Raw genomic sequence first — 19,585 nt, 5'->3', positions numbered from 1 at the left:
TTTACTCCTACAGTCTGGGTTAAAGTAGGATATTTAACCTCATGCTTGGTGAAATACTGCACTGATTTACACTCTGATTACATCTTCCTGTTCCAAAAAATATGCTGTCTACATGCAAACACACAAACACCCTTAGTCTATTTCAGCCGTAAAGGAGGTCACTCCTCACTGAGAGTTGTCATAGTAACCAACCCTGGAAATGACTGAAGGAAAAAGGTGTTGCTTGATCTTTTCCCTTAATATATAAGAATCAGTCACACACTTTCACCACCGCCACTGCATTTCCAGCAAAAGGGACCTTTGAAGACTTTGTTCATTTTATTTACCATGCTTACAAGTAACTCATATACAGAGCTGAGGGCTGATAGTAGGTTTAGTGGAAGACTGCATGTGAAAAAAACCCTTGAGAATCTCAATGACAACTTTTTAGATTTATAGAAGCCTTTCTCTTCAGAAAATCACATTGTGGCAGGAAAAATCAGACAACACAGATCCTGTGAATAGTAGGGTTAATTCTGGATCAGAATTGATCCAGTTGTTCACACACATACCAAAGTGTAGAGCTGCTCTGGAGCTTCAGCTGCTCTGATTTTTGCTATCTTTTGAGGTCAGTGTGATTTTCTGAAGAGAAAGGCTTCTATAAATCTAAAAAGTTGTCATTGAGCTTCAACGTTCCAAAGCATTTCCTAACTTTTCCAAATGCAGGGTACAATTGGATTAACTAGTTTTACCCCACTTTGAGGACTGGAAGTGATTAGAAATTATCTGGATGCCAGGAGTGATTTCTTTTTTGCAAACTTGTGGTGTATGGCACATGTAGACTGACCTCAAAAGATAGCAAAGATCAGCTTGACCCAATGTGTCAGTTGGAGCAACTGTAAATGCAGTTCCTTCATAACCTGCTATACAAAAAGGACATTGCCATTTTCAAACTAAATGTCCAAAAACTGGATTCTGATATCATTAATCAATATTGTGTGAGTTATGTACAAACATTTATTCATGCAAGCTTCCACAACCCACCTTGGTGAACATTTGATAAAGAGGAAGGGCTTTAACAGATATCCTTATGATCTGTTCTTATTATTGGTTTTTAAGCATTAAAAGGTAATGCTTATTGTGTTTGCTACTTCACTTGAGTTTTCAAAGTTAAAAAAATTCTTTAAAAGTAAATATACGGTAAATGGTTCAATATATGTAGTGATTTGTGACAAAAGTGGTCTATTAATCTCCATAATCTACCATTAAAAGGAAGGATACATTTAGTATTATGTTACAAGTTAAAAAAAATCATTTTCCACGTGTATGTGGAATTTACAAACCGATTCCTTCACACACATATATTTATTCAAAGTAAACTTTCCTCTACAACTTTACAGAATATGTCCCTCTATTCTAACAGTATCCCAAAGCTTTGAAATGTTTTCTTTGAGCTAACTGCCAGATTCTGGGTGTCTAGTCTCAAAAGTAAGATTTCCAATAACCTATAGAGAAATTCACCTGATGAAGCTTTTTCTGCCATGAGATTACAAGGAAGGTAGAAGGGAAAAGATAAAGGTTTCACCTTCTAAAATATGCATGCTTCTGTTAATGACTCCAGAGGAATAGCTGGTTTACTACCAGTTCTACTTCTAGATTGATAACTGAGTTATTAAATAACAAAAGCAAAAAATCCTACTTAAAATAACTGCTACTAAATAATGTATGGGGAGAGGTGGTTGGATTATTAGATAAAAATAACTTTGTAAAAATTCATTATTAGCAAGAGTTATAATATTGCTGCATTGAAGAGGGGGCTCTTTTCTGCTCTGATTTGATTTGCCGAAAGCAAGTACAATTTTTAATAGTTTAACCAAGGTTATATTTCAAAGGAGCAATAAATAGTGAATACACACCCCTCTTTCCACTGAACTGCAGAAGAGATATCTTTTCCGGATCCAATGAGTGCTTAATTTTGAACTCAGTTCTCAAGGTGATAAAAGTTGGTTAAACCCCTGTGTCATGTAGTTGCCATTAGCTGATACTTTACTGATTCCATAGCAAGTTTGTTTTAATTGCATGCATAGTAGGAATAGCTTAACGTTATCTTTGCCTTTGGTGGATGCAGTAAAGCCATTTATTTTTAAAGGTGAAAACATGCTTACAATGTGATTTTAATCTACTTTAAACCAAAACGGAACATAAATCCTGTTTAATAGGAAGCTGAAACAGACTCCATCTTATTCACCAGTGGCTACAGTTTGAAGGGGGACAGGCCTGTATCTGGAAAGATGTGGAAAATGACTCAACGTATTATTATTTCAGTTCTATTGAAAGAGACCCCTTTCCATTACGAGCCCTCAAACATTTCTTGAAAAGTTTGTTTAGAAGCTATTGCTAACAAGATTGTTGTGCTAAGTGGAATTGTTGAAATAATTATTCCTCCAAAGTGAGTTTTCATAAAAGAGTTCTATTTTCATAGTACCAGCATGCAGTGCTTTACCTGTGCTATTTAACAAAAACTGAAATGATATGAATTGAAAATGATAAATTATGATTTTGCTGATCCTAAATATAACTATATACATAGGAGGAAAGTAGAAAGTTTCAGAAAAAACATCTTTTTTTTGTTTTATAGACTACTAGCCATCCCCTGCCACGTGTTCCTGTGGCCCAGTCTGTGTATATGTGGTCTGTATATTTATGTATGTGTATATATGTGGTTTTGCACATGTGCTGTAATTTATTTTTTATTTTTGGCTTTTAAAGTCTCTTCCACTGTGTTTTCAGTGTTTTAATGAGTGATGATCACTTGTTGGCCTGATAGGTGTATTGTATCCAAATTTGGTGTCAATTCGTCCAGTGGTTTTTTAGTTATGCTAATCTGACAAACGAACATTACATTTTTATTTATATAGATTCTAAAGCCTTTGACAGTGTGGATCATAATAAATTGTGGCAAGTGTTTGGTGGTATGGGGATACCAAGTCACCTTATCTGTCTGCTGTGGAATTTGTATAATGACCAAATAGCAACAGTCAGAACAGATCACGGAACAAGAGACTGGTTCAAGATTGGGAAAGGAGTATGGCAGGGATGTATACTCTCACCCTACCTATTCAATTTGTATGCAGAACACATCATGTGACATGCAGGGCTTTATGAATTCAAGGCTGGAGTTAAAATTGCTGAAACATTAACAACCTTAGATATGCAGATTATACAATTTTGCTGGCTGAAAGTGAGGAAGAGCTGAGTAGCCTTATAACCAGGGTGAAAGAAGAAAGTGCAAAAGCTGGGTTGCAGTTAAACATAAAAAAACCAAGATGATGGCAACCAGACTGATTGACAACTGGCTAATTCAGAGAGAAATCATGGAGGCAGTGGCAGACTTTGTATTGCTAGGCCCCAAAATTATTGCAGACACAGACTACAGCCGGGAAATCAAAAGACATTTACTTCTTGAGATGAGAGCAGTGACCAATCCAGATAAAATATTTAAGAGTAGAGACATCACACTGGCAACAAAGAATGCCATAGTCAAAGAAATGGTATCCCCGTAGTAACCTATGGATACAGGACCTGGACCATAAGGAAGGTTGAGCAAAAGATAGATGCTTTCGAATGGTGGTGTTGGAGGAAAATTCTGAGAGTGGAGTGCCTTGGACCGCAAGATGATCAAACCAGTCCGTACTCCAGGAAATAAAGCCCGACTGCACACTGGAGGGAAGGAAATTAGAGGCAAAGTTGAAGTACTTTGGCCACATAATGAGAAGACAGAAAAACTTGGAGAAGTTAATGATGCTGGGGAAAATGGAAGGAAAAGGGAAGAGGGGCCAACCAAGGGCAAGATGGATGGATGTTATCCTTGAAGTGATTGGGTTGACCTTGAAGGAGTTGCGGGTAGAGATGGCCAACAGGAAGCTCTGGTGTGGGCCGGTCCATAAGGTCATGAAGAGTCAAAAGTGACTGAACGAATAAACAACAGCAAAAAACATAAGAGGCCCAGCAATCTGGTACATAATAGCTACAAGATAATGCAAGCATATGCTGATACCCCTTGCTTCAACCATTTCATACCACTTGTTATGTCTGGATTTGTAATGCTAATGCTACCATCAAATCTGACCGAAAGAAATATTTCATAGTAGGACAAACCTCCGTCATCATCTTCACTGGACGGGCCATTTGTCCGAATGCCTGATCACTGTCTTCCAAAGCAGTTACTTTACTATCAGCAAAATAATGGAAAATAAATGTCGGTGCACAACAAAATAAATTTTGAAATGGCTTAAAACAAACCTAAAAATTGGCATAAATACCAAGAACTGGGTATCCCTGGCCCTCACATGTTCTAACTAAAAGTCAGTTGTTATCAACAGCACTGTGGACTTTGAAGAGGCTCAAATAGATGGCAAAAGGGAGAAATGTGCCAAGAGGAAGATGTATCAAGCAAATTTCCACCTTCCATCTGGAATTCTATGTCCTCATTGTGACAGACCATGCAGATCCAAAATAAGTGTCTAGAGCCACTTACAGACCCACTGCCAAGACTAAGGTTCTGGAAGATTATTGTACTAAGTCATAAATCATAGCCTATGATGCCACCAAATCTGACCTAAAGAGGCATTTCATAGCAGAACAATATTAGAGCAAGATAATGTCAAGATGAATTCCAAGGAAAGAAAAAAGTAGCACTTAAGCATTTATTATCTCACTTTACTAATTCAATAAATTAGTGTTAAATCCAAGAAAAATCCTATGATTTTTTTAAAAAATGCTTTATTTACTCATGCATAAGTCTAGAAATGTTAGCCAAAATGCTGTACCAAAAGGGAACCATTCCCTTCTCTGAGCAGAGTGGCAAAAATCAAGAGTTTAATCTATCCCAGGAAAATCTGAAAAAAAGCACTGAATCCCTCAACTCTTACTGCCATGGCACTTACTCATGGGTCAAACCAATATAAATAACTTTGATCCTAAGACCTGTCATTGACATATACATGAGATCATCCTATACAGTGATATACATGACAGTCTCAAAGCTGCTGCAATGCTTAGTTTTGTTTTGTTTTTTTCCTCCCCTCTTTTTTTTTTTACACTGTTAGAAAAAGACAACTGTTTCTTTGAAACTACTGGAATATCTTTGGAGGAGTCACTCCATACATCATTGTCATCACAACACTTCTAAAATGACTCCAGACAAGGGGAGGATTGTTTTCTATTTTAGTGCATGGTCTCAACCATCAAATAAATTTATCATTTCCCAACAGAAAAGATTTTTTTCTCTCTTTCAACCAAATGTTTCTACTTCATTCTTTGTTTCCACTTTCATCAATTTCTCAGTTCTGATATAAAAGGGAAAAAAGGAAGCTCTTTATTCTAAAAGTATGGCAAAATCTTTACTTAAATCTATCCAGTTCTATTTAAAAAGCAATTCTGGTTTTATTAGATTTGTTTAATTAACTATTAAGAATGTATGAGAAGGTTCTAAATGTTCCAAATAACACACTAAGCTCATATATATGAATGAGAGAACTTAAAACTGTTGGCTAATATTGTACACTCCCACTCCATAAGCTCAATTAAATGTACTATATTTAAATATAAGTAAAAAATGAAAATCACTGGCCAACAAGTAGCAATGAAAATGTGTACACTCTGCTGTACTTCAGCCAGTCCTTGTTTTATTCTCCAGAGAGTCTGTGGCTAACTAGTCAACTCCCCTTCTGTCTCCTTGCAGATAAAAACCACTTTCCGATTCACTACAGGCACAAAAGGGGGTGTTGTGAGACTTGCTCTGCAATTAAATTATGATATTCTTCCCAGGGTCCGCTTTACAATGATTTGGACTCTGCCTGAGAAGCAACTATCTGATGGCACGCCACACATGAAAACATCATTTGAAGTAGGAAGTGTAGCTCCTGCAATCTATAATTCACAATAGCAGGAAGCCAAAAGATATTCAGGCCAACTGGCATCCAGTAGTTTCTTCTCTATCTTTAAAACCTCAATCATGGAGACTCATTCCATTTGTTTTCAGTGTGGATTAAGAAAGTAGTTCAGGGTCAGATCAATGGGACGTCTTCCCATGCCTGACAGAGAATTCTTGGGCACACTAGCCACACAAAACTCAGAGAAATTGATTGCTTTTTATTCTTTCTTTGTATGTTTTTCCTCCTGTTGAGGAATGTGTCACTATCTATATAAATAAAAATGTAATGTTCGTTTGTGATACCATCAGAACTCAAAAACCACTGGGGGAATTGACACCAAATTTGGATACAAGACACCTAACAACCCAATGTATGTCCTCCACTCAAAAAAGTTGATTTTGTCATTTGGGAATTGTCGTTGCTGGGATTTATAGTTTACCTACAATCAAAGAGCATTCTGTACTCCACCAATGATGGAATTGGGCCAAACTTAGCACACAGGGCTCCCATGACCAACAGAAAAAACTGGAAGGGTTTGGTGGACATTGACCTTGAGTTTGGGAATTGTAGTTCACCCACATCCAGAGAGCACTGTGGACTCAAACAATGATGGATCTGGACCAAACTTGGCACAAATATTCCATATGCCGAAATATGAACACAGATGGAGTTTAAGGGAAATAGACCTTGACATTTGGGAGTTGTAGTTGCTGGGATTTATAGTTCACCTACAATCAAAGAGCATTCTGAACTCCACCAATGATGGAATTGAACCAAACATGGCATACAGGACTTCCATGACCAACAGAACACACTGGAAGGGTTTGGTGGGCATTCACCTTGAGTTTGGGAGTTGTAGTTCACCTACATCCAGATAGCACTGTGGACTCAAGCAATGATGGATCTCGACCAAACTTAGTACGAATATTCCATAAGCCCAAATATGAACACAGATGGAATTTGGGAGAAATAGACCTTGACATTTGGGATTTGTAGTTACTGTGATTTATAGTTCACCTACAATCAAAGACCATTCTGAACACCACCAATGACAGAATTGGGGCAAACTTCCCATACAGAACTCCCATGACCAACAAAAAATTCTTAAGGCAATCCAGTCCAACTCCCTTCTCCAGGGCAAAAAAAAGTAACCAAAGTCCTCCTGACAAAGAGCCATCCAGCCATAGATAGATAGATAGACAGACAGACAGATAGATATGACTCACAAACACAGAGATACAGTATCATAGATTTGAAAGGGGCCTCTAAAGAAGAACAATGATATGTTGCATGCTTCAGAGTATGCCAACCAGACAATCTCTACATCAACACAAGTATAAAGAAATTACATATATTAGAAACCAACACTTTCTCATTACTTTATTTTCCAGATCACTAGACTGGGCCACAGCAACGCGTGGCAGGGGATGGCTAGTATATATATAAATCAAGAAGCTTGATATTCACTTTTTTGATAAAGAGAAGGACTGGTTGAGTTCCACTGTCCTGTGTCAGTTGAAGGACTTGCCCCATTGCAAATCCTTAAAGATGTGCTCAGAAAGATTTATGGAGGTAAACAGTAGCTGCTCTGAGTATCATAATGAGGGAGAGAGGATGGGGTATAAAACAAAACAAACAAATAAATAATAACATAACAAGATGAAATTCTTCTAATATTTTAACAGCTAGACATTTTAACTGTTGTTAGGCATCAATTGCCAATGTACTTTATTGCAAAACAATTTCACATGCCATTTAACCTCTCATTAACTCTCAAAATTAGAATGATCATCACTGCTTCATAAGAATGTTGTCCAAATAATGTAGTGTGTGACTACTGCTGCCATACCCGAGATGTTCAGACACAAGAGGTTACAAGGTCACAACCATATGAACTGATAGTAAGTGGAAAAATACCACTGAATTTTACTCAAATAGAAATATAAAGTCAGTTTGAGATATCTAGCTTAGGCAAAATGTTTGGTTTTGTATAAAGTTAAAATGTATTGATGGAGGGGGGGAGAACATTCATGAAATTTAATTTAAAAGGCAATTTTATCTACCAGATAAATTGTTTCCTTCTATGCTTCTGCAGTACAAATGAACTAAGTTGCATTCAGATGCAGAAAGTCTAAATACGTGTCTTATGACCTCATCAGGCAGGAGTGTAATTGGCGGCATGCACTGGTTCATCTTCCCTTTCATCTTGGCTCTCATCTCACAATGCACTGCAACTTCTGGGAGCCTTGTGTGGTGAAATGAAAGGTGAAGCAGCACATATTGTCACAGTGGGCTTCCTGTGTTGCCTGGGATCACCAGGAGGGAAATGGGCGATGGACAATTCTCCTCATGGGATGGACATAGCAGTAAGCTGGCTGATTCAGAGCATGTGATGATCGGTTCCCCACACCCCTGATGGGCACCGCTGGAATTGCTACAATTCAGTGGCACATGTGAAGATGTCCTTAATGATATGAGAGCCAGGGTTGTATAGTGGTTTAGGTGTTGGACTAGAACTCTGAGAGATCGGTTTGAAGCCCTACTTGATCACAGAAACCCATTGGTCAACTTAAAGCAAGGCATACTTTCTGAGCCTCAAACAAATGAATTGCCAAACTGCCTCTGAACAATTCTTGCCAAGAACTTTATGAACAGGTTCACCTAAGATCATGATAATTTGGAAATTACTTGTAGGCACACAATAACAGCAGCAGAAGAAGCAAGAACAATAGCAGTAATTGAATTCATAGTTTGCTTACTGATATGAAAACTCAACATATTGGGGGGCAGGGTAAGAGTTTCATTAGTCCTTCAGTTAGGTACGAATGCTACACAATTATAGTGTATAGTGTATAGTGTATAGTGTATGGATTCATATGAAAGTCATCCTGCAAGAAGCAAGAACAACAGTAATACATAGTGGAGAGATTGATGTAGAACTCAAACAGAATAAAGTTATAGGTGTAACTATAGCCAGGTTGCTAACTGGGGCTGGCTGCAAGGAGCAGACCAGCTGAATTTGCATCAGGTCCACTGGCTACTATTTTGTTTCCAGGCACAGCTCAAAGTGCTGGTTATGACCTTTAAATCCCTAGACGGCTCAAGTTCAGGCTATTTGGCTGACCTCATCTCATTTTTCAAACCTGTCCAGACCCTGAGATCTTCAGGAGTGTAGCCAAAACTAAATCAGTTTCAGCCTGGGAAAAAATGGTTATCCAAGTTATTGCAGATTTATTTATTTATTTATTTATTTATTTCTAGCATTTGTACCCTGCCCTTCAGGGTGGCTTACAACTGCACAATTCGATGCCATTGCATACACATAATACATACAGATTTTCAAAAATACCTGTAAAGATCCAGTAAGGTCCAGATCTTTGCAAGTATTGCCGGGGGGGGGGGGGGGTATGATGATTGCCTCCTGGGATTGACACCTGCAACCCCAAGAGGCAGTCAACAGGTGGTACAGTTGTGAGGAAGCACAATACAGAAGCACAAGGCTTCTCTGGAGCTCCGGATGCTTCAAAAGGATGCAATGGGGCTGAGGGGAAGGGAAGGGAATGCATGCCTTTCCAGTTTTAAGACCAGTTTCAAGTATTTAGAAGAGCCCTTTTATTTATTTATTTATTTATTTGCTTTATTTCTATACCGCATTTTTCAGCCCAAACAGGCGACTCAATGCGGTTTACAAGGTACAAATTGTCATAACAGTGTCAGTGCAATTAAAAACACAACAAATGTAACAACAGGATCAACAACACCGATCCACAACAATTAACAAACAACATGAAACAAACATAGCGCCTCAATGAAATCAGATCCGAACTCATAATCCTTGTGCCATTCCTATGTTCCATTTACCGTCTTCCTATGTTCGGTTGCACTGTTTAACCAAACGCTTGTTCATAAAGCCAGGTCTTGACCTTTCTCCGAAATGCCAACTAAGATCTTTGGTCTTGCTAGAAAAACAACAGGAAAGAGTGCTAAGTGATGGTGACAGGAGACACTCTTCCTGCCTTAGGCACAGGAGTAATGATGATACACCAAATAATTTGGAAGACTCTCAGAAAGAAACTCCTAAGACATTTTTTTGTTCTAAAAAGAAAGAGCCCAGCATAACAAAATGAGTCTGGTGATCTAGTCATTTTTTAAGCAACCAAAGAAAATATCATATTCACAAGAAACTTTGAGTCTCGGTAAATGACTGGGCAAGATTTAGATAACAATTAATCCACCACCTTAAAAGTGTTTAAAACTTGAAAAGAAATTGAAAGCTAACATATGTGACAGGGCATAGAGCCCTGCTTTCAAAGAAGTTGAAAATGTGCTTAAGTATCCTAGAAGAAGTTAATGCATTGGAATATTTCACATCCTTCTTGAAGCTTCTTGAGTCCATATTCCAGGATTCACTATCTCTAGTGAATGGAAATGGAATCATTGGGAATATTTTTAAATTATGAGAGTCCTGTGTTCTAAATGTATATTTTAACCCCCCCCCCCCCCCCCATAGCTCTCTGAGTGTTAAATTGCAACTCCTGTCATTATGCACTATTGGTTATACTGCCTAAATCTGGAGGAGTTGTCCTTCAAGAACATCTGGTGGGTTGTATAATTTTGGCCTTGTATTTTTTTCCCTTCAAGGAAAGAGGAAAGAGAATGGAGAAGTACAGACTTGCATAGAAAGTAGGTCATGTTGCAGACTGGGGTTAAAGGTGATTCAGGTCTGAAAAGCTTGACAAATACTGAAGCAGTGCTTAGGGAGATGGTTAGAAGTGCACTTTGTATTTTCCCCATTCCTGTGAGATGATTCAGTCTAATACACAGTCACAATTTCATACTGCTGACACTAAGGAAGAATTACTTTAGCAAAGTAGAGAAGCAGACATGGAATAAATTTATACTAATTGGTATGCCTTGTCAGAATAACCAAAACAAAGCAGATGGTCCAAAAGCAAAGATCTTAACTTCCAATCTCATATGAGAGATAGAAGCTGAGGGTTTGCAAATTTATTAAGAACCCCTTAACAAAGAAATGATGGACCACTTTTCCAAAAAGGGAAAATCTCAACCAGGCATATAGTAATGTCTCCATATAAAATTTAAGTGAAGTCATAACCACCAGCTCCCTATGTGTTTAAATAGCCTTGTCTTCAAAGTAAAAAATGAATATTGAAAAGAGTTTTCTTATAAAACAGGCCTTTCTGGTGATAGCATATTCTGGCTGGTTGCAAAGGGGCCTTTTCAGAGTCAGGGTGTATGTCTCCTCAAAGATAATTGCACAGGTAGGCAGTTATTTCAGCTGCATTCATCCAGACAATTTTAGAAATATACAGTTGCTTTCCTGGAGAACTTGATACAATATTTTTTGTGAGGAGAAAGTCTCCATTCAGTTTGATGCCAAAAATACAGTTCTGTTGAAGATGAGAATGAATATCCCCCTTCTGTATTCTGTTTGAGGATGAGTTACAATAGCACCAACCAGCCAGGGATTTGATACTAATAAGTCACACTGCAGATTCCAACTCATGTCACAAACCATAAGCCACATATACTGCACAGCATGGGAAGTGGGCACATTATGCACAAATTGCAGAGTGGCAAAGTGTAAAGGAATGAGCAATAATGGTGAGGAGCTTTTTAAAGGTAAAATGTACTTACATCAACAGAATCCAGCACTCAAGCCTGCATATACACAAGGCAAAGTAGGTTAACACAGCAGCTGGATTCGAACACCCTGTGCTCCAAAGGTTTTTAAAATAAACCCTCAGGGGGAGATTCCTAGTTTTGATTTAAGGCAGCAACTTTAATGGCATGAATAAAATGTAGATTTCCAGTTAGCAGTTCTCCTCCTTTTCAGATATTGCTTTCACTACAACACCACACATGAGCTCTTGACGATACATTTGCAAACATGCAAAGATAAAAGATGGTGCATCATTTCAAAATACCAGTTAAGCAAGTTCCCTTGGTTGGGAGACTTTTTAAACTTATTTATTTAATGCACACCCCACCAGGCCGGCATGTAGCCGGGGGGGGGGGGGGGCTTGAGGGGGCTTCAGACCCCCCCCCCCCAAATTCTCATGGTGGTCCGCGAGAAGGCCTTACTGGTACATTATTTAAACTGTTATGTTTATTCATATCATGATCTGGTCACCATGCTCAATATATCCCATATGCATGGGGGTATTGGGGTAATGATACAAAAGGTTTGCTTGGCTAGACCCTCTTTCACTCAGACTCAGCCCCCCCCTCACCCCGAATCAAACTCAGCTCCCCCCAAAATCCTGGCTACGGGCCTGCCACCAGGTGACTTTTTCGACCTCATCACAATGGGCAGATTTCGACTATTTATCAGCTCCACCCTACTTCACCCACAGAGCCTGCCGGCTCCCATCAAATGAAACCAGTTGGACTCTGTGAGGGAAGTAGGACGGAGCCACTACATACTGCCACTACAGCAACATGGGAGATTTCCCGTGCTGCCATTAGAATCAGTAGGGGAAGCCGCATGCTCCACGCACTCTCCACACTTCCACTCATGGGATTGCCATCAGCTGGAGCCGAGCAGTGCAGGGTGTGGGACACTAGACTCTCCCTGCCCCACAATGACATGCAACATTTTCTGTGGCTGTGTGACAAGGTCGATAGTGTAGAATCAAACAAAATACAAATAAATCAAATTGTATTTCAAAAGTAGTCTGACTAATTGTCCTTATGACATCTAATCTTTTCTGATTTTTAAGCAAAGCAGGCTCAGCTCTGGCTAGTATTTTGCATAATAGACCAGGGTGTCTTTGCACAGACCCTTTCTCTTGGATTAGATCCAGAGTGGTGAATTCCAGATCAGCTCTGGGATGGTTTTTAACCACCAGTCCCTTTCTACTGTGGAGATGAGAGGGAGTTCTGGCTGTACAGCGATGCCAAACCTTAGTACCCCTATCCCATTCATATATTGCCAATGTGAGCAACATGATAGTGTCTATCACCTTCTACCTAGAGTTGCATTGGCTGGGGATCCCAAAATATGTGGGAGAGGAGGAATTGCCCTCTCCTTTCCTTGCCTCCTTTCTCTGACCCTGGTTTCTACATGGTGTCACTCCAGGCAGCAAGCAATGAACACTAGCTGTGTCATATTTCTGCAGACATGGTAACAAGAATGGGAAGGGAATGGGAAGTGCAACCCCATGTTCCGAACCACCCAAACCAAAGGAATATGGGATGGGTATGTAAACAGTTGTGGTCAGATCCAGCTGCTTACATGTTTCCAAAGACCAGATTCTGGGAAGAATTCAGAGCAACCTACAACTTTTATTATTGTTGTTTAAGGTGATTTAATGTATTCCCTTTGGGAAAATGGGTCAGTGTGTATGGGGTCCTGGTGCTACAGGGCTGTATTCCAGAGAAAGGAATTGGCAAACCAACTGAGTATTCTTTGCCTAAGAAACTCCTAGAAAACTCAAACGTCAACAGATGACATGAAGTGAACATGAGCATACACAATGCAAAAGAGATTATTTCGGTCCGAAGACCAAAATTTGCTTGAAGTCCCCAATATCTGGACTTATCATCTGTCCTCTACTAAGCAGAGAGCCTTCTCGATTGTAGCCCCTTATTTATGGAATGCCTTGCCAGTTGAAACCCGACCTATCCGAGACCTACTTGCTTTTCGGAAAGCCTGTATTTTAGATGTGAATGATTGTTTGCATCTCACACTATACAATGCTAGAAATTTGAGCACTGAAGGAAAATTGTAGTGACATGCAGAGTTCTTATGCCTTCATTTTGCCCCCTCTGTTACACACCAAGACAATCTGAGGAACTAAAAAAGGTGGGTGGTAAGAAAAAAAATGTCAAGATCAGCATTTTTGCTTTTATATAGTATATTCTGCCATATATCTGATCTAGAATAAAAGAAAAGCAGATTGAATATCTTTGTAAATTTTATGCAAGTCCCAAAGAGATATAATGCACAAAGTGAATATTCAAGCTTTTACAACTCCTTCCTACACATGTGAGTTTAAGTATTGTGTATGAATAACTGCAAGTCCGTCAAATGAAATACGTTCAAGGGAAATTTACGTACATCCTTTCGGATGCATTGTTAGCATTAACCAAATTCACAATGGTGATTTGGAAAGGAAACTTGATTTTTCCCTCATATTGTGTATTTCAGCACTGTCTGCTTCCAGAAAATCAAAGTCCCTAAATCCCATGCCATATGCCAAACAGAAAATAAAATATAACTATAACACTAGATAAAAGAATAACAATGAACAGTTAATATTTGTAGGAATGAATAGGGGAGAAAAACTTCCAAATAAAGTTGTCTGCATTAAACTGAATCTAATGGAAGGCTGCAGTTCTGATCTGTCCTTGGATACAGCACACTGACCTCACTAAGCTATTGAGGTGACTAGTCACCAGTTCACTTCTGGGATGGTTTCAGCCAGTATGATGGATGGGAATATGGGATTTTGTGTATATGTATGTCTGTATGCAACAAAAGCAATTCACTATTGAGATAGATAGGTGATAGATAGATAATCAGAAGCAATTCCCTATTGATGTGCAGCTGTCTGGGATGACGCCGGGCAGATTAATAACAGAGGCAGAAATGTTGACAGGCAATTACAATTCCAAAAATCAATTTTGGAGAAATTCATTCACTTACAATTCACCATTCTAGACATTCACATAGAATGATGAGTCTTTACACACCCTTAAGCTTTTCTCTCTCTCTCTCCAAAATGTATACTTAACAGATCTTTTAATTCAGCAGGCAGAAGTTAGAAATAAACAGCCTTACAAACACAAATGGAGATCATCCATATTTTATTTCTGTGTTTTCATAAGGGTGGTATTTTTTTGACATCTTTATGAAAGAGTATAGGCAGTGAAGCATTTCAAGGAGCTAAGTATGCAAGTAACTGCTCCTTTGATCTTGTATTTCTCCCCAAAACTGTTTGCACTAACAAGTTCTCATACGTCACTTTTCAGTTACATTTGACATTTTAACACAAGAAACCAGAGCAGTGCTGTGCTCAAGAAATAGGAAGAGCAATATGAATCTCTGCTAGTATTTTGGAATCAATGCATTATAAAATAATATTATCTCTACCTTCTTTTTCTCTTCTCTCATTCAGTTTTTACTTCTATTCAGACAGTAGGCCCAAGAAAATCCTTACCACTATGACCAAGATACAGTGGAATACACTTTGGTATGCAATGGCAGTAGAAAGAAGATTTCCCCCTTCGAGGTTCTCCAAGGCACACATCCTCCAGAGCAGGTTTTCCGACTACTACATGGTGTCTAGTGGAGGAGAAGGCAGGGTCACCAGGTATGGTGGAAGCAGTGGAATCTAAAATCAGTGTGGGTTGTTGTATGTTTTTTTCGGGCTATATGGCCATGGTTTAGAGGCATTCTCTCCTGACGTTTTGCCTGCATCTATGGCAAGCATCCTAAAAGGTAGTGAGGTCTGTTGGGACTAGGAAAAAGGTTTATATATCTATGGAATGACCAGGGTGGGACAAAGGACTCTTGTCTGCTGGAGCTAGGTGTGAATGCAGGCGAAACGTCAGGAGAGACCATGGCCATATAGCCCGAAAAAACCTACAACAACCCAATGATTCTGACCATGAAAGCCTTTGACAATACCTAGAATCAGAGTATTTTTTCTGCTATGCTTTGCTTCACAACACATATACATATGACCTGATCAGATGGTGTGTCTTTCGGTGGCATGCACTGCTTTCTCTGCAGTTTTACAACAGAGCTCATCCCATGACTTTGCTTCATAACACATAGACTTACAACCTCATCAGACGGTGTGTCTTTCGGTGGCATGCACTGCTTCCTCTACAGTTTTACGACAGACCCCATCCCATGACACTGAACTACTTCCACCAGGGCTTTGTCATAAAATTGTAGAGGGAACAGCACATGACAGGTGGCTAATGCTGCTCCCCATGGGATGGGGCAAGAAGTGAGTCAGACAATGCAGGAAATGGGGCAATGGGTTTCCCCCCATACCGTGCTGGGCATAGCCAGATTCGCCATGATACTTGGTGATTCCAGCAGCCCATCTGAAGAGGTCCTTGATATTGATTACACTATGTAACACAATTTTTGTTCCTGGTTATAAATGTCATTTCCTAATTGGTTCTATCATAAAAACATAGAAAAATTTGTATTAAACTGCAAAAACTTTATTTTTGCAGGACATCCTGCAGCACATTTTGCCATAGTTTTTCAATGGCTATCTTATAAAATCTAAACCAATTCCACATAGTTTGTGGCAAAAACAAACATTAAGTTTCTGGAGGATAATGACTAATTTCAAAGTAAATACCACACAATTCAACAGAAATTAACACTGTCAAACCACAAATGCTTTTTTCAAATTTTGTTGCATAGTATTATCTGGGATCATTTCACAGTCCATGAGTATGCGGAGTACTATGACTCCACTTTAATTGCCATTGCTGCATCCCATGGAACCCTGAAATCTGTAGTTTGGGGCAGTTTCTCTGTCTGAAAATTCCAAATGCAAATCCCAAGATTCCACAGAACTGGATTATGACAGTCATGCTGTTACCATAGTGATATAATTGTCTAGTGGCCCTAATGTTTATTTTCTGTATTCATATATTGAATTGTTTTTCCAGTGCTTAATGGAATATGGCTCTTCCACAACTCCATCTTCCAGCCAGTCCTCTACAAGGATGATATGGGAATTACAATGCAGTGTTTTCAAGGTAAATAAAATACACCTTTAATTTAGTTTATCTTTTCTTTTCTTTCTTTCTGATAGGTACAGGATCAAAACTATCATGTTGGAATTACTGTAAAAACTGGGAGGGAGGGGGGAGGCAACACTGATGAACATACTATATTTCCTTGATTTTAAGACACACTTTTCCCCCATGTAAACATTTCTAAAAATGGGATGTTGGAATTGCAGGTGCTTTTTATATTTTATATAATTAATTAAAGTATGTCCTACAATTTCTGGCATCTTAAAATTGATGAAATATGGCAAGTTGGCTTTATAAAAAGCTGTCTAGGCTTATTAGTTACTTATTCAGAAGTTAGGGGTTTTTTGGCGGGGAGGATTTGTACATGTGGCCCTTCGATTTGGGAACTCATTGCCTGGTGAGATTAGGTGAGCCCCCACCTTAGAAACCTTCAAGAAGGATCTCAAAACTTGGCTTTTCTGTTGCACTTTTGGAGAGTAACCATACAAGCTTATATTGCTGCTCCCCCTCAATGTTAGTTTCTATAGTACACTTCCCCCCTCTAGTATGAAGATCCTTTCTCGACCCCATATTGATGAGCTTCTCCCACACAATCTGCTCCATTTCTATCTCATCCCGAGTTTTTAACTTTTACTTTTAGCTTTTAGTATTTTATCCTGTACATGTGGCCCGCTCACTGCCATTGTAATTGTGAAGGATTTTATTGTAATTTGTAGGCCTGGGCGGTTTCGTTTTGTTAATTCGTAATTCGTTAATAATTTGTTAATTTTTCCAGTTACAAAACGATAACGAACCACTCTGAAGCAATTATTCAAAAAAACGAATTTTTAAACACGTTTTGTAAATGCTTCGTATTTCGTTATTGTATTTGTTTCGTTATTGTTCTGAGGTCGTTTCGTTATTATTTCCGCATGTCTGGGCCAGTTTTATGGTTTAATTAGTGAAAAAAAATTATAATATCACACCAACAGTCAAGAACAGAGGGAGAGGGAAGCTTCAGAAGTTTTTGGAGGTTTTTTAGCGTATTTCGCGGTCGCGTCCGCCATTAACGAATCGATTCGTTATTGTTTCGGAAATCGATTCGTTAATTTTTTACCATTTACGAAATTTCGTAAATATCGAACTTTTTAAAAGGAAAATTTTGTAATTATTTTAAATATCGAAACAAAAAAACCCCCCAAATACAAATCGATTTTAGAAACAAATTTTTGCGTTGTTACCCAGGCCTAGTAATTTGTATTGCTTACTGTATTTTATGTTTTATGTATTTTATTTGCTGTTGTTTTGTGTTTTGATTTTATTGTATTGTATTGCGTTGTTGGGCTTGGCCTCATGTAAGCCGCCCCGAGTGGCAGGGTATAAAGATTATTATTATTTTTATTATTATTATTATTCATGTTTGATGTATTGATGACAAATTTTACAAGTCTCCTTAACATTCTGTTTGTTGAACGTATCCTAAGATACAAGCATACTATTTTATTGTAATACATCATAATACAAATTTTGGAAATGATATTAATGACTCTTAAGCTCCTTATAAACTTTTTAAAAAACATTGCATAACTTTTCCCATCAAATAATTGATTTGTACACTCATTAAAAAACCACTGGTGCTTAATAAACAAATGATCCTTCTAAGAATGTAGTAAAAATACATCCAACCAAAGTAGGACATATTCTTCTTGTGTTTAGGTCAGCCTCCCTTTCCTTCACTTTCATTTATTGCTTCCCTGGTCTGTTTTTAGATTGTAACCCCCTTTGGGCTTACCAACATTTACCTGTCAAACTTGTCCTTCGCAAAACACCATGTACATAAATAGCACAGTACAGCCAAATGAATAAACTGTGTGGGTAAGTGAATAGAAGCATGATTCTGAAAGTAGTACATAGCAATCTGCTTACCACATTTGTAAGGTATTTAATATTTATTTTGCAATATATAAGCTGCTTTCTTGTCCAAAAGTATCTACAGCAGTGTACAAAAATGTAAAAAATCAAAAATCATAAAATCATACAATGGAGGATAAGTAGTCTAAAAATACATATGCTTACAACATGATGTTGTAAGCTTACAAAATATCATCCTTACAACAAGAGGACCAAATGAGTATAAATGCATGTTATAGAGGCATACAGACAAAAAGATAGAGAACATACAAAGAGAAATGGACACAAATACACAGGCATGTTTAAGGGAGATATCTTCAACACAAGAATCTATCTATCTATCTATATCTATCTATCTATCTATCTATCTATCTATCTATCTATAAATGCTCTGTGCATAATGAGTATCTTAAAAACAAAAGAACCAATGAATGAAATCACACCAAATTTGGCAACAAAACGTCTCACAACAGAAGGAGTGACCATCACTCAAATTTTTTTGATTTTGTCTTTTGGGAGTTGTAGTTGCTGGGATTTATAGTTCACCTACAATCAAAGACCATTCTGAACTCCATCAACAATGGAATTGAACCAAACTTGGCACACAGAACTCCCCTGACCAACAGAAAATACTGGAAGGGTTTTGAGTTTGGGAGTTGTAGTTCACTTACATCCAGAGAGCACTGTGGATTCAAACAATGATGGATCTGGACCAAACTTGGCACAAGCACTCAATACGCCCAAATATGAACACAGATGGAGTTTGGGGAAAATAGACCTTGGAAGTTGTAGTTACTGGGATTTATAGTTCACCTACAATCAAGGAGCATTCTGAACCCCACCAATGATGGAATTGGGGCAAACTTCCCACACAGTACCCCCATGACCAACAGAAAATACTGTGTTTTCAGGTGGTCTTTGGCGACCCCTCTGACAACCCCTCACAACTTCCTCTCCCCGAGGTCCCAAACTCCAGGTTGAGAAATGCTGCATTGAGGCCATCCAGTCCAACTCCCTTCACCAGG

The 19,585-nt window shown here is 38.5% G+C and overlaps 1 protein-coding gene across 1 annotated transcript in view; it reads right to left on the bottom strand.

Moving 5' to 3' along the window:
- The window catches only part of NRG3 (neuregulin 3), an 830,553-nt gene that overhangs the window by 659,861 nt on the left and 151,107 nt on the right, over nt 1-19,585 (bottom strand). The window lies entirely within an intron of this gene.

Source organism: Anolis sagrei, chromosome 3 (assembly GCF_037176765.1).
Source record: "Anolis sagrei isolate rAnoSag1 chromosome 3, rAnoSag1.mat, whole genome shotgun sequence".
Classification (NCBI taxonomy): domain Eukaryota; kingdom Metazoa; phylum Chordata; class Lepidosauria; order Squamata; family Dactyloidae; genus Anolis; species Anolis sagrei.
The sequence above is the reverse complement of the archived record's forward strand: the minus strand, read 5'-3'. Positions and strand labels throughout refer to the sequence as shown.